The sequence below is a fragment of the Myzus persicae genome, unplaced genomic scaffold (genome assembly GCF_001856785.1).
Source record: "Myzus persicae strain clone G006 unplaced genomic scaffold, MPER_G0061.0, whole genome shotgun sequence".
NCBI lineage: Eukaryota > Metazoa > Arthropoda > Insecta > Hemiptera > Aphididae > Myzus > Myzus persicae.
Window position 1 is genome coordinate 232,868 of NW_019103817.1, and position 23,739 is coordinate 256,606.

The 23,739-nt window shown below is 29.0% G+C and overlaps 1 protein-coding gene across 1 annotated transcript in view; it reads right to left on the minus strand.

Moving 5' to 3' along the window:
• LOC111035353 (homeotic protein ultrabithorax-like) overlaps positions 1–23,739 on the minus strand; it is a 40,675-nt gene that overhangs the window by 12,436 nt on the left and 4,500 nt on the right. The window contains exons 2-3 of the mRNA XM_022316936.1: positions 9,203–9,352; positions 1,458–1,501 (exon numbers count right to left, since the gene is read on the minus strand). The gene's annotated coding sequence lies outside the window, so the exon portion shown is untranslated. The remainder of the gene's footprint in view (positions 1–1,457; positions 1,502–9,202; positions 9,353–23,739) is intronic.

Consider the following 23,739-nt stretch of genomic DNA (forward strand, 5'->3'; position numbering starts at 1 on the left):
TATTCCTCAAATATATTATAACGATATTTAATTATATTGTATACTTAAAATAATCTTCTACAGACGACGATGATAATAATATATTAAATCGTATAACATTATACAATGATAATAATATAACACACTAGCTGCAGCCACCGCCGCCGCCGACTGTATAGATCTCAATCGGCTACGACCGGTCGAGGCGGCGGCGGCGGCGGCGGCGACGAACGCCGCCATCTTTGTGCGCGCATGTCGGCTCATTATACGATTTTCGACTGGTCCGCAGACGCGCCGCCGCGGGAGGTCCCGACGTCCGAAGAGCGCACGCACACAACTGCGCTCGTTATCTACTGTATATACATTGACTATATTTTTGTGTATTATTTATAGGAAATATGATTTAGCTGTACAATTTTATTTGTATATATTTAATTAACAAATATGATTTAACGAGTAACCTATGTAGACGCGTCATACATATATATACCTATCTGTATTATAAATAATGTATTATTCTCAAGCTTCGAATACCTATACTTGGGATTATGGTAAGTATAATAGGTGTAATAGGTACCTACTACAACTGTGTATGATGGTGTTTCACAGTCAATGACTTTTTTCTATTTTTAAAATATTTATTTTAGAAAACCAACACCTTGTTGTATTTAATTAGGTATTATTATTTTGAACATACAACAATAATTTTTATTAATAATCATGAGTACAATATCTTATGATGCTGCTCCTAAACTCAAAATAAAAATAATTAAATTGTTACCGTTATGTTTCTTAATAATATATCTAAGTTTACTTAGGTAGTAAATATTTTAAGAGATATTTTGTGTATAGGTAAATATTTAAAAAGTTTAGTTATTTATTTCCATTAAGTATATAGGTTGGTACCCACATTTAATATAATATATTCTATTCTATAGGTATTATACATATTGTACACCTTCATTTTGAACTTTTAAGATTACTCAGAGCAAGAGGCAGTGGTAGAGGACTGTACATATATTACTATAGTATAGACCGCATAGACGGTCGGATGTGTAGAAGGGAAACATATAAGTGAGTTACCTTGCGTACATATTATATTATTATGTATAAAGCAAAGTTATTATTCGAACTCCTAAGTAAAAATAATAAAATATTTTCTAGGAATAAAATTAACTTCGTGGAATATCTATGCGATATACCGACACATTTTTAAAGGTAGGTATATTATGTGCGGGAATTATCGCACGCGAACGCTCACCTCAAAATTGCATAATATAATTATTATTATTATTGTATACATAATTAGGTATTAGGTGTGTTCCATTATTTTTAAGGTATAGGTACATATTATAAGTTATAACATTATATTATAACTATGTATAAATAGGTAATATGTATTATAATTATTGCACCCTTAAAATATGAAACAGTATAGGTAAGTATATAGATTTTTTGAGCATGGATTCGATAATTACCTTGGACGCTGGCCAGAGTGATAGCAGGCAAGAAACAGTGCAACCTGTAAACACAATAAAATAAATTAAACATCTTTGATTATTATACAGTTTCGGACAAATTTACATATATATTATCATGTAAGTATCACAGGTACAATATTGACTCATATAAGTACATGACGTATCCACACGATCCAGTGTTGTATAATAATATATAATAATAAATTCGCGTGACGGAAGGGGTCCCCCTGCAACGCGGCTGCACGCTTCGCTGCACTGTAGCTATAGTGCACTGCAGTTTGCATGCACGCGCGGACACGTGACAACACGAACATATTAATATATACACACTATAATTTATTCAACGCGTGTTCTATTTATAAATTCAATTTAAGCACGATACATTTATGTAGGCACTATACATATATATATATATATATATATAGATATTATTAGGCACACCACCTAAAGTTATATAATATATTAGATACTTTTATTTTTGGTATACTGAGCTGTGGTATTTAGAATTTTTCTCCTTTGCAGGGAATGCTGTTGCAGATTGTAAATATTAGGTATACTATTATGTAGGTATAAGTCAGTATACATTGGTGTTCAATATTCATACAATTATATAATAATATATTTATATGTATACCTATACCTACCTACTTGTATTTCATCCACAATTTCTATGAGGTGGATAATATTATATTATAAATCCTTTAAGCTTTCCTTTATAAAACTTGTAATAATTTATTCTCACAATTTAATAACTATAAAATATTGTGTTGTATACATAAATAAGTATATTTATAAAATAATAAATTGTAAGACTCACAATAAAATATTTTTTTCGTTTGAATATATTGGCTAAAACCCGTTTTTACTGTTTAATAACTTTTTCCCGAATGAATTAAATAATAATATTTGTATTTTACATTTTTACTTTTATGCATTTTTGATTATTTTATCCACTCCTTTTGTAACTGTATGGTAGTGTTTCCACTAAATATATATTCCTGCCGGTCTCTGCTCATATAGGCACATATGTATAACATATTACTATAATATTATAGTTGTATAATATTAATATTTAGTAGAATATTATACATTTATATACTGTATAAAATATAATTATGACGAAAGAATATATAATTTAGTATGTATAGAATGTATATATTATATTATATCCATGTCCCTGAGATCGGACAGGTCTCACGCTGATATGGCCCACGAAAATATAAACATGGTATATGACTGTAGGTCGAGGAATCGTTCCCATTGGCAAATGTGTATACAATGTACGACATCAGCTATGGGTGTATAACATTGTATGGTTTATGTTTATATAAGTCTTAATATATTATACTTATTATAATGTACGACCATCCTTATAGCTTTGCCGAGTCTCGTGAGATTTAAAATATAATTTTCGTTATTTCTTTTTTAAACCAATTTGAAGTGCACTTGAGAATATTTTAATATACTGCAGGTATCTTATTATACCAAATAATAATCACACTGCACATACTCGAGTGCTGCCTGTCCGTGGTATACCTAATATAATGTATTTTCGTTGTTTATATATAGCCATTTAAGAATTGATGTATTATATTTTTTTTTTATATATAACGTGTTGTGTCACGTTTAATACCGCGGTATGCTGCGGCGGTCACATATGTTTTTGTCGACGACGACAATAAATCATCGGTATAAGAAATCGCTGTAGCCATATGCAGTGATACGCATTCGTTGAATAACGGCTAGCGAATAAATCACCTTCACCCGCATAATATAATATATTATATTATATTTATAACACAGCTGTTGCAATTTATGTATGCATATAATTAGTAGATATAAATAAGTCATATCATCATATTGTTCTTTATAATAATATTATATTGACATGGATGATACACGAATTATTATAGCGTGACAGTGCGACTGCGTTAGTATATTTGAATTGTTATAATGACGAGATTATAGTATTATGGCATCGGTGACATTTGTAAAGCCATTTTATAAAATCCTGAACCGTATTGCCTTGAAGATCATAATATGAAAACCCACGATTCGGCGCATAGTTTAAGTATACAAATATCATGTGAATTGCAGTCAGTTATAAATTATATAACGATAAACGATATACCTACCAATATGTCTATATACTCTCGTCTCTTTCATCTTCACATATACATAATACATATATACACATATTATATATATTTATAAATATAGGTTTGCACATGTGTGTGCAGGCAAATCAAGTTTTCTCGTTTATCAATAAATATCGAAAAAATCGGAGGAACCACGGTGGGCCTGCACCCTATCGCTAGGTCCCCGTACGGCTATATACCTATACATGTAATTTTATAATTGCATAATCACGATATACAATGACAGTATACAGCATAGATCCTATATATAGGTATAAATTATATACAATCTCTATCCGAGATTCCGAGATGGAATATACTCGCTGCACGTGCAGCAGCAGAGCTGGTCTTGGAATACAATTTCCGGTCCCGGCGGCGTTTACGACCTCGTGCATCGGACTTCCTATGGCATATACGTTCTATGTATATATATATAAATATATTATAATATATATGGTATTATCGTGGTTTCAGGTTTGTACTGTATAATATAATACATTATTGTTGATGTATATTTCGATGCACCGCACATAAAAAACATTATGCTTATATGTAAGTCGCTCAGTTGTATTGAAGTCGAAAACGTACAGAAAAAATTTGGGGGACTTGGAAAATCATATTATAATCAATATAGACAATATAAATGATTATAATTAAAAGTAATAAGTAAAAAAGGTTGGTCTATAAGTGCATGTCGAGGGAGTCACTGAAATGGATGTTGTAAAAATTTCAACTTCAAACACTCTGAACAATCATAAAAATTTAGTTTGACTTTCCGATAGAATTTTTTTTTTGATAAAGGTAGATCAACTTATAAGGAATTGTATACAATTTTAAAATCTTAGGTATAAAAAGAAAAGTATCTATTAATTTCTAACTCAAAATAGTTTTCTAATTTTAATGATTTTTACGAATTTTGTCAAAATTCAAAATTCAAATGCTCATGAAATATTATTGTGGATTTAAGCTCTACTTTTTTTTAAAATTTCTTTTAACAACAACTTATATTACTTTAATTACATTTTCAAGGTTTTTGACAGAGCGACAATTTTTTTATCGACATTACTTTAAAAAAAAAACAAATAATTAGCGAAAATTGCATATACCTATAATTTAACACGAGTTAAAATATTTTGAAAATGTTTAGAAAAGAACGTTCCTTCCAGAAAATTTTCTGTTGAAGAACATCGATTCATTAATCATTTTACTGTTCCAAAACGTGATGACAGACACACAAAAAAAAAAAAATATAAAAAAAAAATTAAAAAACACACATTGTAAAATCAACACATTCATCTCTAAGCTCAGAATTTAAAACTTTTTCCTATACGTATACGATTTCGGAGAAGGGGGTTCAATTCCCCAACTATAACTATGTGTTGAAAGGTTCTATCAATGGATATAGTCTCCTTCCTCATGTAAATAATGTCATGTAATTTTATAATATTCGTAATGTATTTATTACATTTGCTTATTGTATACATTTGATACAGATTGTAAATATATATAAAAAAAAAACTATGTGTACCTATATAATTGAACTTCACGCTTTGGGTATTTGGCAACGATAGAAAAAATATAAATATAATTTTAAGGGATCGACGAGGGTGGTATAATACTTTAATGCATACCAGCTATATGTATATATTAGGATATGTATCACGTGTGTGCAGTGTTTGATGGTTGGTTGGTTGCATTGTCACCCCTAAAATTCGTGCCACCTCTATGTTTAACAAATATATCCCTTACGACTACATTTCTGAACTATGTACACATGCAAGAAATGAGACGGGCATAATATTTGTTCGAAACATATGCTCCCATATTGCATCCATCTGGTACAAATAGGTATGTATGTATAATTATATCAATGTCATGGAAATCATGGTATAATGTACGTAAAATATATATTAATATATTTATATTATACATTGATATAATTATTTTGTAACAGCCTGTACATTTTTTACAATATATCACATCCATTATTCATTATTTTTATATATTTAAATGCTTTATACTTTATACAGAATAATTCAACCCATTTCATTATTTAATACAATAATTATATTAAGTATTTATTAAAATTGTAGTTAAAAATGAAAAATCTATGTCCCTACTTCAGGATATTGCTATAAAAGAAAAAAAAAGAAAATTCTTAGTACTTACAAATATTAAATGGGTTTTAATTAAGTATCTAACTATATATATATACTTGCAGATAATTTAAAAATCAAAATTGAAATGTTATTGAAATGCATAATATAAAAATATACAAATAAAATCATTGCAATTTAATTATATTATATGCAATTATATGATTCATAAACGGCGATTTTTAATTGAATGAGGTTTTTCATTAATTTTCACTTTATTATTTGTTCTGTCTGTATTTACTTGATTTAGATAAATGTGTTGGTACATAAAATGTTGACATTGAATGCGACACAAATGTTATAAATTATAATACGAAGTATTATAGGTAAAGACTTATGGGTACCTATTTACCTATATGAATACCATGCACCTTCCTATATATTGAGTAATATTTATAGATACATATTTAAAAGATTTACTTATATAATATACAAATTTTACACGAATAAATTAAAAAATAAATTATTTTATACTAGTTAAAAATTGATAACCCAATAATTATAGTTTGACGATTTAATCCATGTAGGATTATACAATAACTACATATTTTTTATCATATTTTGTACATTTATTTCCAATGTTTTTCGGCCCTAAAAACGGACGATGTATTTAAAAAAAATATTTTATAGCTATATACAGTCATACAGATAATGATATGTTTATAAATATTATATTGTTTGTGTGTTGTTATAATATATTCTGCTATTGTACGCGTGGCATTATTATAACGATCGTCTTGGGTGATGTAAAAATATAATATTAAAGTTGTAAAACGATAAAACAATATATTAATGCCTTTTTTGTCGTCAAATCGTATTATACGTTCAATAATATATTATGTATATAACAATTGTTATTTGTATTAGTTATATTCTGTCCTGTTTGCGACTGCTCGACGCGAGCCGTTATAATATTGCGATTATCATATATACGCACGATTTGTGAAATAAATTGACGACGAATTCAAACTATAAAAAAGTTTGAAGTGGTTTGAATAATGTCTTATAATGTATGTTATATATATATATACACTGTAGACGTTTCGTTAACGAAATTCCTAAGCGTATATAAATTGCGCACTGAAAAAGTTTGTAGCGAAAAGTTTCCGTCATCCATATAATATATATGTACATATGCGTGTACTATATCTTCTATCTCTTTAGCATTACGTTAAAGCTTTATGTCATATATATTTCATTCTTATCTATACTCGTACATTTCATTCAAATTCAGAGTTTTGTGGACAAAAATTAAAAACCTAAAAATAAAAACGTCTAACGAATCGAACAATCCATATCATACAGCTATTATGTTTATATTATATGACTATGTATATATACTTAAATAGAAGCAAGTGTTGGTAAGGACGGTGAAATGAAAGATGAAAGTACATTATATATATTATTGCACGAGTCTTAATTGTATACTGCAATATAATATCACATAATGCGCACATATCCTTGAATTACAATATTATTCAAGTACCTGTAGCGTACCTATATTTATGTTATACATTATAGTATATATAGTAATTCATATTGGTACCTATATTATACACAGTTGGTATATAAGTGACACATTCAGTATATAATGCATTTAAATATATAATATATTTACCAATACACAATCACTTTTCAGTTATACGCGCATATAGTTATATGTATATTATATTGATATGTGTACCTAATTGTAAAATATAAAACACTAAAATTAAATTATTTTATTTATTTCAGGTTGCTAATGGTTAGCTACATTTCAGAATAAAAATCATTAATTATTAAAAACATTTATTATTGTTTCATTTGATATTGTCACGGACAAGAAAGTCTCATTTTAAAAATATCATATAATGTTTGTTTATCATTTTTTTTTTTCGGTGATGTCAGTAATCCTACTTTAGTTTAATACTTAAATTATAAAGGATTTCAACTATATATTTTATACGTTGTGTTATCCCCAGCTTTTGAATATGTATAGGTAAGTATAAAAGTATAATAACACGTTTTTTAGGGAAATATTATAATTTTTTACACATACGTATTTATGCTGTGCTGTGTGCATGCTATGTATAATATAGTTACGTATATTATATTGTTATATTAATCTGGTTGAAATTCCATCTATTCCAATAGCTAAAATACTCAAGTGTATAATATACTCATGATACACATACACACACACACACACACACACACACTTGGTAGTGTGTGTATACGAACACACATAAATTGAGTTTAATAAATATATCAGCTACACACGCATGACACGACACACGTGCAGCATACACGTGTAGGTCGAATAAATAGGGGAACACACTTCGGTGATTTTCTCAGATAACGCCATCTTCGACGATATAATATATTTTTCACGGATAATTCTCTTTTTTTTCATTTTGAAGCCGCCGACGCGCAAAAAGGGCGTATATACGACGATGTGATATATTATATACATACACATACATATATTTTATTTTTCGGCTCATTTTATCGGTCTTTGGAACACGTTTTTTTCGTTAGCGCTTTCACATAGATTGTATTATTATACATAAAAATTAAAAAGGAAAATATTTTTCGACACGTGTGCAGCAGCCACATACAATGTCGCTATATAATTATTATCTCAACCGACAAAATAGATTTTTTTCTTCTATATTTTGGACACGGGGTTGATTAGAAGTGTTAGTGCGTCTAAGGATATACGCCTTATACATAATGTCTGTACTTCATTATATGGGATCTTTAAAATTAAAATGAAAGAGAACGCGTTTGTAATAGATGAGGAGTGACTTGACACACCAACGCGGTCGGATACTCTTACAAAAAAAAACGAAAAACGTGCGCTCTTCTACCAGACACATAAACTACGAAAAAAACTCACATAAATAACTCGGAGAGGAGAGATAGGACCTTGCTTATATTGCGTATATAACTACGTATTTAATATAATATAATGTAGTTATATATTTTAATTTTAGATAAGAATCTTATTATGAAACCAGTCTCGTCGACGAGAAAAACAAACACATATACTTTACTGTAATCAAAATATAATATATATTATGTTCTCTTCAACAAAACTATTCGTTGTATATATAGGTACTACTTGATAATTTTCCGACATTTTTTACTTGTTCAATTTCACAAGCTTAAATTCTAAAAAACATATAGTACCTATATCTATATACCCAAGTATAATACATAATATTGAGGTATATAGGTAAATATACGTTATGCCTACACCTCGTGGTTTTAAATTCTAGGAATAACAAGACTAACTGCACAGTTCACCTTGTATAGGGTGTATATTTATCACTCAAATGTATTGGTATATTGCAGTATCCGTATATATTTTTATCTACATCTATACCATATATAGAGCCGATACCACTAAAATATCAAAGTATACCTAATTATTATAATATGTATTATTACGAAATGATTGCGTTACCTGTTTGAAAAATAACTCGATTGAAGTTGGGAGTCCACGATTAGGCGTTTACATTGGCTTCGTGCAGAAATCTGTGACCGTTCGTCGGTTGATGCAGCGATCCACCCTCTTGCTCACGGCTGCTGTGTCTCCTCTAAGTCTTAGCCGTATCTAAAATGAAACACAACGAAGCACATTATATTAGGAATTAAATTTCACACACACGTTCATGTACACGTACACACAGCGTTACGTTTCAGTACATACACGCATTACATACACACACAGCATGTATGTATATATGTAATAAGTACTATGCTATATATATATATATATATATATATACATACGACGTACCTATAATAGGTACGTGTCTCGCATATATAATATATATATACACTAACATAGGGTTGAGATACATCACTGCAGCAGCAGTCTTCTCACGCGGGGTGGTTTAATTTCCTGAGCGCAGGGGTCCACAATCGCAAGCACTTGTACACGAGAGGGTCTCCGTAGCAATGCTCCAGCGTATATACAATATATATATATAGGCGAAGCCGTTTTATCGCTCTACTCGAGAGTAAATTTTAATTTCGAATAATGCATTATATACATACATATATATATACACAGCACCGCGAAGAACCACGCCGTTTTACCGAAAAGCCCGTCGGCTGTAATCCCTCGCGGGATACGATTGCCCGGAATTCGTGGGACGGGCACTAATTAAAAACAGACCCCTCATCGCATCATGTTTGTGTAAATACATATATATTATACGACTGCAGCGGCATGTCTCCTCCCGACTAATTATGCAGCACATTATAAATGCTGAGACTCTGACATATTATTATTTTAGACCAACTTTACTATAATCATTGGGTTGGTGAGTGGACGGAGCAGGGAGGAAAGTTCGCTGCTTTTATATGAGAAAATAAAATATAGAAACCTACATAAAAATTATGATATAGTCTATTCGCAAAATTAATAATACTAATTTAACGCCAAAACGTTGTCAATATATTATATTTAGATTTTATACTAATCATTTTGGAGTAGATAGGTAAGCAAATAATGGTTCAGTAGTCAATAAATGTAGTATTTTTTGTCAAATATTATATTATAATTTATAATGATTAAATATTTTGAACAACGAACTTTGTTTAAATGCGTATTCTATAATATTTTTGAAAACAAGCTACTATGCACTTCTGGGCATGAACTGTAGTCATATTTTTACATGAAAACAAATGCTGTAGCCGACAAGTATAAGGAATTTTAATGATAATTACATTACTCTATCTATGTGAATATCAAAATATTTAGTTTACCATAGATGTTTAATTTAGTTGGGTGAGATAAAAGTTAATGTGTTAAGTGATTTGAAAAACAATGATAATAATATGGATGCTTGGCCATATATGATTATATATAATAAATACACACTAAATATACATATATCTTAAACAATATATTATAGATGTATATAAGTAAATGATGTTGCTTCGATTAGTGCGTCTATCGTATACACAATATATACTTCATTCAGTTTTATACTATCTGGGAAATATTGTTAAACTAGATTTGTGTAGAATTAACGACGTCTATAGATTGCCATATTATTAAAATATATACAATATAATATGTGAGCGATAGTAATCCGAGCATCGTGTGCGGGCCATCTTGCATCTTCCATCCTCCCGCCATTGCCGCGCTATTCTGGTGGTTATCGAAATGCGCACAGCATAATCGGTGGCCCCATCGCCGAGGCCGCCGCAGCGGCGACGAATCTCCGCCTCATCCCGTATACAATATACTCGTAATTATAATATATATCGTCTGTAGTTGTAAACGCGTCTCGTGGTGATTATAATATAAAACACGTGTACCTATGTGTATGCGAGCGTATATATATACACTTACACAGAAGGGGAGAGAAGCGTATTTATCGTGCTGCGGGACGCCTGTTGTTCCGGACGGTCTTGCGACACACATGCGGCGACGAATGATATTATTATACATTATATATACGATGATGATGAAAAATGTCCCACTCGAAAACCGTCTGAATTTATTTTCGGTCGCGTGTGTGTGGCTCGTCCGACCGACAATCTATTGATATGAGACTGTACGCACGCACTATATACGTCGTTATATAATATGTACATGTTAAACGGGAGACCTCGGCGTACTATATTGTGTATAATATGATATAATATACGGGCGGCGATGATTGACCCGGACTCCTCGATCATCGGACGCGTAGACCACGATATAATAAAATACATTATGTGGAAAAAAAACGCAGACGCAGGGTGCGGTTGCAGCTGCGCAGGCGGAGGAGTGAAACCTCGAGTGGAAAAATGTATACCCATCGCTATACACAGAACGATTATTGGACGAGGAAAATAAGTTTTAACCCAAACATTTGGGATCGATGTATATATATATAATATATATAATATATAGGTACCCCCATAAGCCTCTATATATTGCAGCAGCATTGACGACGACAACGTTATAACTAATAACGAACGTAGAAAACTATGGTCTATTATGCCTATACATATAATATATATTATAAACATCAGTGCTGCTGCACCACATATCGTACACTCCAGCCTACAGTCTAGACGCCATTTTCCTCGCGGTTTAAATGTTTAATATATGTATAAATATAAATATACTTTTTTTGTAAATATAAACAAGCGTAGTCTATGTATAGATGAAGATTTGTAAACGACAGCAAAAGCTAAAGCTAGCGAAATGTCTTAGGTATTTTATCTTCGTGTTTACAAAGCTGCAGGCAATATTACTGTGTACTATATTATGTTTTATTTTAAAATGATTAGCGTTTCACGACCCCGTGATGAACTATTATAACTTGTTTCCAAATAATATAAGCGTACATATAGATGTACATATTATTATACTCCTCGTACCACAAGTATCATTAATAATCGATTATATTCGAAATAATATTTATAAATAATAAATCAAGTATTCTACCGGTGTACAAAAATATTAAAAATTGTTTTTTGTCTCGGGTACAAATATCGAAATATATAATTGCAACAAAATTGATTTTTTGATTTATATATACCTATTGTAAAACAAAAATCGATGTTTTCTTGGGATAATTTGGTAATTAGATTAGTATACGTATCCCTGTACATCCTATATTTACACATGACGCACTTATAGCAGGTACCATTATTGTGTATCAGCTTACACATAATGTATATACCGCACATATAAATAGTTTTTTTTTGTTTATTTTAAAACCACAAGTATAAAACTATATGATAACTTAACAATTATATAATATAAATAGTTAAAAAAATATATTATTTGCATCACCGCGATCACATCACTACAATAATTTAAACATAGTAGTACAATACATACTATAAAATATACGGTCGACATCTCTGAAAGTATAATATATGTACTTATATATATATATATAATTATGCTGTTATATATTATAAACACGTGCAGATTTATAGCGATCGTATAAAAATCGAATCTCAGCTAAATGGCGATCTTCTATATAGCTGCTGCAGCAGCCGACTGGGGATCGCGGTTTTATCGTGTGACGGGTCGCGGGCGGCCGAGTATGTATATAGACGTGTACGTACATTTACAAAATACTATGTCTATATAGTTGAGTATATATATGTTGAGCTGCACTCAAACCATAAAACCGTGCGGGCACGCCACGGCCCTCATCCTCGTCATCACGCTCGGGATTGTGTGTACAATATATATATTATATAGAGTGGAATAATACCAGAGAATTGTAAATATATATATGCTATATGCATAAGCCGAGGTGATTACGAGGCTACTGCTGGAGCAATCTCGGTTGGCTTTATCCGAGTGACTTATATCCACCACTATCGTTACTAGAAACATATATATATTATATATTTAGTAAACTATCATATATAAATTATGTATTATGCGTGATTAGAAATGTGTGCGTTTTATACGAAAATGGTGGTGGTCTTGTGCCGCGTAGAACACTACAGCTAGATATATATATCTACTTGCAGACTTTTTGAAAATATATATATTTGTAAACATTGTAGACGCTTGAAAAAAATATAGTATAATGTTTATTATAGAATATATAATAGCCATATAGCCTAGGCACAACACTGAAGTAGTGACAGTGCTATATATAGTTATATAGTTTGTATACCGCATATATATATAAATTTTAAATTAAATAGCATGTAAATATATATATCTTTATTGTATAATGTGATAGATGGATGTAATTGAAAAGTTTTTTGCGCACTCACTAAGCGATTCATTACGGCTAGTATAGAGATTGCACGCTAGATCTTAATAATTACAAAATAGTCAAATAAAAATGAAAAATCAATATTATATTGAGTAGGTATACCTATATAATTATTACGTTCCTTTTTTTTTTTTCGTGTTTGAACCGACGGCGCCGCGGGAACTGCTTTCGCATTACTGCCGCGAAATTATTACGTTCCTACATTACTATAATGTAATCTATACCTATGACATTTAATAACATCAATAATGATGGATTCAGAATTTTGTTTGACTGAGTGTCACAACATAGGTTTTAATTGGTACTACAAACGATATCAGCTGCACATATAGTGATGATGATGATGTAAATATAATAATTTACCCTACACATTTGTTCGTACAAATAATAGAAGAATATTTTGCAACGAATAAAATATTAGGTATATTAAATGCAGATTTTCTATAAATTAAATAAAAAATCGCAAGTGTCGAGAAGTGGTGCCAAACATTGCAAACCTGATGCGCAGATTATTACTACAAATCAAAACACCATATATAGGCACACTTTAGGTATAATACAATTTATTATTTATTTTTTATAGGTATATATGCAGCCGGATATAGCGAATTAGCGAAACTGCAGAAAAACAAAAATATCGTCCCATGATGGTCGTTGATTTTTCTGACCACTAATTAGTGAATATATTGTAAATAATACACCATGCCAGAGCTATATTGTTACATTATATTGTAGATGTATGCATTTTAATAATGTACACATTTTGTTTTATCCTTCATTACAGCGACCCTTTTCGGAACCGTTTCCGTCCCGCGATGAAAGACCGTATACGGACGACGGACGTGATGAGTGAACGCACGCACGCTCGCACGCACGCACACCGCTTGCACCGACCGCCTAACGACCAATGGCGACGGCCATGGGTGTCGCCCCGGGGGCGATGGCCGCCGACCCGCACTTCCATCCCCGCCTATTATAGTGGTGGATGTGTTTCCCTTTCGCCCCCACCGCACTGCCATTCGAAAAGAAGAACGACGGGGAATGTACAGCAGCCGCCGCCAAGAGGACCGATTTATTTTCGTTTTTACTTTTTACCCACAAACAAAAAAAAATCGTTCCCCCAGAATTCTGTGCTACAGCAGAGTATCGATTGCCGCAGCATAACAAAATTACTTTTCCTATATTTCTCTTAACTGTATAATTGTGACATTTGCTATGAAATGTCTTGCGTACCCAGTCCTGCATATTATTGCGGTACGACACTATAATAATATAATATCATTCTTAATCATAAATTATAATAATATATCGATATGTATGAAATATGAATAAACTTATATTATGTAAAATCAAGTTATATACCTATTGCGCAAGCAATACAATTTAAATTTAACTATATACATCACACCTATATATACATTATATACCTATAAATTACAATACTGGCATTCCCTTGGAATGTGAGATTTATATTTGAATCATTTTTCCTTTCTATATATATCTATATTATGATGTACATATATATAGACTATAAAGTATAAAGGTACATATTATATTGAAAAAACACACAGCATATACGATATACCTATAGGTATATATATATTATATATATATTATAAATATCATGTAGAAATATAGTGTATAAGTACTATTATATTCATTATAATATGAGCTATTATATTTCGATAGAAATATTATATAATACAATTTCATAAATTAAATATGACTTAAATTAATTCAAATATCAAATAATTATTTTAACTGTGAGCATAATATAAAAAATAGTATGCATTATAATTAACTATAACAGATATTAATAAGATGTACCTAGAATTTTTATATATAGTTTATACCCACTATAAATTATAATGTAAGGTTCTATGAAAATGTCTACATTTTTCAAATTCGTATATAAGTTATCTATATAGACTCTAAATGTTAATGTTTGCTTCATACACAACTAAACATTTAAACAGTTAAATATATATGTTTAGGTAGGTATATATTGTATCAATAACGCGTAAAACTATTTTAAGATTATTAGTTAGGATAGTTAGGTATATATTTTACCTAATAATCTGATAACTATAAATTATATAATAGGTAGGTATAAACCTAAATGCATATGCATATAATAATAACTGTATACATAATAGCCAGGGATATCTAAACATATACCGATAAATAGTTATTTAAATAAATATTATTTTGCGTTTCTTATGTGTTAAAATTAAAAATTATTTGTATTCATGGTATTAAAATAAAAATTCAAAAATTATGTTTACATATGTTTACATTATATGTATATATATTGGATACATTATGGTAAGTAATTACATATAATATAGTTATTATATCTAGTCTGATACTGTTTTATTAATATAGGTGATTAAGGGTAGGTACCTACTGAAATATATATGATGTGCATCATAATGGTTTATACATGCAGTTCACTACACCAGTGTAGGAGGTAGGTATACTTATGAATTATAATACAGTAGTATAATACCATATTATATTATATACTATTATATAAAAAAATAAATAAGAGATAAATTATTTGTATGTTATATACTCTGTGGAAATTATTACAATAAACATGTATGTATGTGAAACGAAGTACCTATATTTACATATGTATATTATTACATTTAACCAAAATCACATTTTTACTGAGCCAACCTCCCTGCGTCTCTTGGGTAACGCTAATAATCTTATATGAATAGTACAGGTACCTATAATAAGTAGTAGTTTTTTTTGCGCAACTAGTACCTGTACTTGATTTAGGGATCGAGCCTCCACTCACAAACACCGTTTGAGTCAGCCCTCATCTCATTCATGTATGAATATTATAAAAATGGTTATTAGTACCTATACCTACATAACTTGATAAGTATTAACTATAAAGTATGATACTTGAAATACAAAATTAATAGGTACCTATTTATTAACGATTTTAATATAATACTCGTACCTACATTGCATACCTCCTTTTAGCTATATAGGTAAGTATACCTATGTACATATATATATATATATATATTACCAGTCGTGAAATTCCTTCTGGTCTTTGTCCTCGCTTATAAACACTGCATTATATATGGCCATCGTATATTATGTAAGTACAATATAGAGGTACATATATTGTTATATATTGGAATACCTATATTTATTATCCTTTATTTATACTATGCAAATTTGAAATTATATATAACGTGTACATAAATAATAATATATTATAATATGTAGCCATGTAGGTATACCTCTATTATATTACAGGTGATTTATATCTTTTTCCAATGCAATATTAAATGGACAATTCATTATGATACGGGTTTATATACGAACATAAATAAATGAGTAAAATAATAAATATTGGAAAAATTAATAAATAACGGATTTCCGAACATGAATGAACATAATTCATCGGATTACAAAATACCCACAATATGAGCGTTTATCTATATGATAGCACATATACGTAGGTATTATATTTAAGAGTACATTATAGATACCTTGGTATAAAATATTTATTTATACTATGTACCTAATATTGGTACATAAATATAAGGGCGTAAACGTCATGTGATCAATATTATTATTATATACCCACCCTATGTAGCGTATTTTCTCGGAATCATGCATCGTCTATACTCTATATTACAACAAAATAATTCGTAGGTATTTAATCTTATAATGTTATTAATATTATATAGGTATAAGCACTAAATAACCATAAACGCGAAACTTTGTCGTATACTCACTGGACACGTGAAATTCGGTGGCCTTGGGAATTTACGACTTTTAACAAGCACATATCGCTATATATATCAATATACCATACGTATTTATATATATTGTAATATTGTATAATATTATATATTTACAAAGTCAAACACATTGATATGGAATTTATTATTGTACAATGTATGTATGTGATTACACAATAATATATATTGTAATCTCGTTCTTATATAAAATATACGGCAGCTACAGTCACGATATTCACCCGGCCCGTTTGATCGTCACATATTATAATACATGTATATATATGTATATATGAATATACTATATATATATATTATATTATTCTGTGTGGGTAGGTTATATATTATATGTACCTATCTCTATATACGAAAAATTAACAACAAAAAACGCGTTTCTATTAGATATAAAATATTGTATAGTCCGAGGCGTGCTGCTGCGTTTCGCATATACCTATATAGTATGTATACATATAAGTATATAACATGAAACAAAATTACAATATTTCACCAATAATTTACCGATCGTATATCTTCGCATATATTATAATAGAGGTAGGTCGTAGGTGTATGTACACTGTACACGCGCTCCTATCGTAGTATTTTTGTGCGTTCATATATATGCATAAAATTATGTTTTTAATAAATTATCGACCATCGTAGGTATATACCTAAAATATGTATTATATTATACGTGTCGTATATATAATAATAACACACGGCTATTGAAAAATATTATACGCTTATATTATTATTATTATTATTATAGATAGGCGGGGGTAGGTATACACATCGCGTGTTGGCAAAATCGCGTGATTTACGGTCCGGCTTGCGAATGGTATATTTTATTTTCCATTCCGAAAAAGTTTTAGGGGAAAATAATACGCGTAAATATATTGGTAGGTAAGCTACAGCACACACACGCATATAATATATTATATCTTTAAAAATAATAAATTAATAAATAACGCACGACAATATATATGCATTATGATAATAATAATATATATGAATAGATAGCTTCATGGGTTTAGCGATAGGTAGATACTATGTATATATAGGTAGGTACCTTATATGAAACGAGGGGGTCTCGTGTACGAAATATATTACAGATATATTATATATGTGTGAATGTATATATAGGTAATAAGTATATACCCATAATATCTCTGTGGGATACGAATAGTTTGTCGTTCGGCGATGCGAGATATACGCCCAGTCTTTTTATTTTTATCTTAATAATAATCGGAATTATTATTATAATCCAACCGGTGGATATATAAGATATATTATATTGTATAGGTATACACATACAAAATACGACAGTTCGGCGGTGAATCGTTTTCCTCGGATTAAATAAATTATGATACATACGAACTCGGTATCCGTAGACAGTTTATATTAACAGAAGTGCGGTATATTATACATTACAAAAAAATATAAGATACTATTATTACATTCTGCAGTAGGTCCTACATAGGTCTTGTGACGTATATATTTATAGACGTTTTCGGTTGCGCCCCGCAGAGGACGATGACGATGGCGTGACGACTTTAATATACACATATTTATTATTTAATATTTTAATACGTGGGATTGTAGGAGAAGAGACAGAATTTACATTATTTGTCATTCTTTTTTTATTTTAATACAGCATAAAGATTAGGTATAGAGATACAACAATGTTTCTGGAGAATTATAATATTTTATATACGGCGTGTCGTATATAAGCGGCTGAACAAAGTGGGATTATGTATATACCTATTATATATATTATAAGATTCTCCTAATATATCTAAGTATTGAATATAAATCGCATTTTTTATAACAATTTATTACACGTGTGTACATTTTTTATTCACAAATATATTATATTGAAGTCAATGACCACAGAGGGCAGAATATTAATACCTATATAATTTAGGTATAGATACATATATTATAATAGATATTATTGTGAGTCATATTAATTTTGATTTTTTTTAATATTGTCGAAATGTCGATAAACAATTTATTCAGGAAAATTACCAAAATACTCTGTAATAATTATCAAATAAAAAAACACACATTATGTGATAAACATACACACAAATATACAAATATTAAATAAGACATTTTAATACATTATACATATAATAGAATATATTATTAATATAAAATATTGTATATAATCTCAATATTATCTAATTATTACTTTTGGTGGAAAACACTGATTGTTTTAATTATTTCATTTAGAGTTCACATTATTGCAAGATCAGGATCAAATTATTGTTCATATTATATATAATAATAATATACTTATCAAAATATTCAATTCAAACTACTTATAATATACCTAGGTTATACCTACCGATTGGTTTTAATTATTAAATAAATCAATTATTTATAGACAATTTGAACTGTTATAACTCATAATTACATAAAAAATAAAATTATGATTTTTATTGTTTTTGATTCCGAGTAGGTACTTATGTATATGTGAATTATGAATCTACCAAGCCTATACCTATATATTTGCTATAATCACTATAATTATTATATCATTTTATACCTGATCTTGGAGCTTAAGTAGGTAAACTAAAACTCCAATTTTTAAAATGTTATATTATAATTTTCTAATAGGAGGTACCTATAATATGTGATGAAATAAATCTTAAGAATATAAATAAAAAATAATGTTATTTTATTAATTTATATTTTCATTATTTAAATCATTTATAAAAATTGAGAAAAAAACAGAAATAAAATAGAATAATTAAATCTGAAAATAATAAAAAAAAATCTTAATTTTTGAGTTTAGTCTCAGCAGTTATTATTCATCAAGCCAAAAATTATTTAAGTTCCTATCATTGAATATTATATATTATAACTATAAATATTATGTATATCAATACAATATACCTACGCATTATAATATATATTATAAGTAACATCTGATTTATGCATAAGAACTTTATTTTAAAATTTGTGTGTCTAATAAATTTAAATTTTTAAATCTATAATAATAATAATAAGTTTATCCCAACATCACAAATTATTAGGTACATCAAAATTTACAATTATAAATAAAATATTGCAGCACTCCGGTAAGCAAAGCGTTTGCTTGGGGGGGGGGGTTAATTCTTAAGAATATAAAAGAAAACAATTTAATAGAATAAAACATTTTTTTGATGATTTATTTGTTGAGTTCTGGAATGTTTTTTTCGAATTGAAAAAGCTACGGCAAGCTTTAGCTTATAAAATTGTAAATATGAATAATTAATCGTTAAAATGGGGCCCCCGACCAATACCAAAAAAATTGATCATCATGGAGAAATATGTCGTGTATCGAATATTAGGTATTAATTATATTATGTTTCTGAAATAAAGTAAAGTTTAAATTTTGTAAAGTGATAATTTTCGTATCGTTTTTATTCCGTTCGATTTGATTTATAGCCGTAAATATCCTCTCTTTACAAAGATCGCAATAGTCGATAATAGAGATAAAATTTAGGTTTTAGGTGTATCTATATGAAATATGATTATTTGATTATTATTTTATAATTATTCATTTTCCATTTTCCGTTGTTGGCGTTACCAGAAAAACTGCATGTGGACAATTTTATTTTATTTTACTAATTAACAATCATTTATTTAATACCTGCATTTTTTATAACATGAATGTTTATTTAATCTAATCATTATTAGAAAAAGTAAATGCCAATATTGTTTAAATTTTTTGTTGTCATAGTAAAAAAACAAATTAAAAATTATCCATCAATGTATAATAATGCTGACATAAAAATAAAAAATTAAAAAATAATATTATTAGAATTAAAATTTTAACGTGGGTTTACTACATAATGGGCTCACAATCTTATTAGTTATTAGTTATTACGTTTCCATAATTCCAACAGCAGTGGTGGGCGTGGCCGAATGGGTTAAGGTGTCATTTAAGAGACATTTAAGAAAATTATCAACAATTTAATTCAACAGTCAAAATCAAAGCCCAAGTTTAACACGAAGTGGGATTGAGGGCAACCTAACCGATGCCAAACGAACCACATACATTTTTACAAATTTACTTTATAGGCGGCGAGGACTAGGAAAATAATGAATATTTGGTTATTTTGTTATTTTTATAGGCCGTCATCGTTCACAGTGCTCCATTTCTCTTTCAATCATATGCTAGTATACAACATCCGCCCACACACACACAATAATTTTGGATTTTTAAGTTATTTTACAAAAATATTCATTCGAAACAATTTATACGGCAAAACAACGTTTACCGCAGGTAGATTGCCTACCTGATAATATACTGCTCGCACTGATTATAATCAAGTCTCTTATGTAGAGATGGCATTTTTAATAGGCAACGAAGTGCACGGGATCAGCTAGTTTATTATAATATAAGCATATCAAAACTATATAGTAGGTATTTAATAGTACATATACTTAACACCTATAAGTATAACTAATTAAAATAAATAAATTATCAAATATTATGAAAGGTGCTTGTACAATAAATTTGATAATAGGTAATATATAATATAAGTAGCCTATATCCTGTACTTTACCTGAACAATGCATACTGCAGTATGGAAGAAAATCCACCACAATTATGATTAACAGAATATTATTTAAAATTGTATTTTCCACAAACTATTAATAATATATGATTCGTCATAGAATAAAGGGTGTTTAATTTTTAAATTAAATTGAATAATGTACATTGAAGAAATCACATGTATACGCACGCTTCAAGTGATGAGCGATTACAAATCGAAGGTGAATTGTTTCGTACGTTACTTTTGTATTTCAATAGAGGAAACATATATATTATAATATGCACTTGGCCTATACATTGCAATTAGCGATGGGTACAAATGCAACACATACAAACACATACATTTAATATATATATAGATAGATAGATATACACGTGCGCTATATATATGTAAACCATTGTTTTGTACAATGACGAATATAATTTGTTTGCTGTCTCGTAAACAACAATTTGTTTGACATTGAACAATACTGCAGTTCAAGTGACGTTTGTCCGATACGCGGTGAGTATCTGTGGGATATATAATACAAATATATACATATATAAGCGAATTGTATATTACATATACATACGGCTTATTCTGCATAATCCGTATACATTAGTCTCCTCACATGGAGCGTTATACAATATTATAATTGAATTTTATTAATTAAAAAAACAAACTATAGGTACATGAAAATATGATTGGTATTGTAATACATTTGACATATGATGAAGGTTAAATAAATTGCACAAATATAAGGTATAGTGAAAGGTCTGTTTTTCTTCAATCTGATGCGGTGCATAATAATTTATAAGTTATTTTTTATTTTCAACACATAGGTAGGTATATTATTAATTTTTTAATACAATTAAAATTGAATCCAACATGCAAATCAAATAATAGTATATTATAATAATGTGTGTTTGAAGGAAACGATATATGAGTATATAGGTTGGTACGGATAAGTGTGTCATGTGACACGCGTGTGTGATATTGTAAGAGACACAATTATATAACTTACCTAAATATGCAGAAAAAAAAATTGGCACCAGGATAATAATTATGTGGTCTTTATTTTATTTCATTATAAAATTATATATGTATATAGGAAGTTTAAACTTTACCGTGTAAATACTATAGATAAGGTAGTGATGATATTTATTCAAGATTGTTTTACTTTTCTTAACATATACCTGATAAAACCATACTTCTTTTATATAGGTAGGTAAAATATATTACTCTTATATTAATTAATATTTGTTAAGCTAATTTTTTAACATAGGTATACCTAATAATACTACTAAATTATATTATAATATATTATGTGTATGATTCTAACATTTTTGCAGTAACAAGATAATTTTTCTACATTAATTTTACATATTATATGTACTGCTATTTGGCTTAAAACCTCTAATCATATTATACCATATGGTATAGACAAAGATGGTAATCAAAGTAGGTATAAGTAATATGGGTTTTTGGCACTTATTTTAAAGATACTAGTATATTAGAACTTCTACAATATTGTAACTTTTGTATTTTTGCATTATCCGTATGAATATTACAGAGTTGAATAAAATGTATTTCATCCGTATGGGATACGGTGTCATAATAACTAGGTTAAAGGTATAAACTATAAAGTAGACCCGCTATATATTTATTTAAATAATAATTTTTAATATTAATTCATCTATTCCAAAAGTCTTCGATCCACATCACGAGTCATCATTTCAAATATAAATTAAAATGGGAATATTGCAGTGGGTATAAACTTAAACATATTTAAGTACCTATATTATTGATAGACACATATAATTATATAATATTCGAATAGGAGAAAGTATTTTCGTAATAATTCTATAAATTCAAACAATGTTAGTATAAAATATCAGTAATTAGTAATTACACTATCATTCTAAAGACCTTCTTGGGCCCCTTATATTAAAA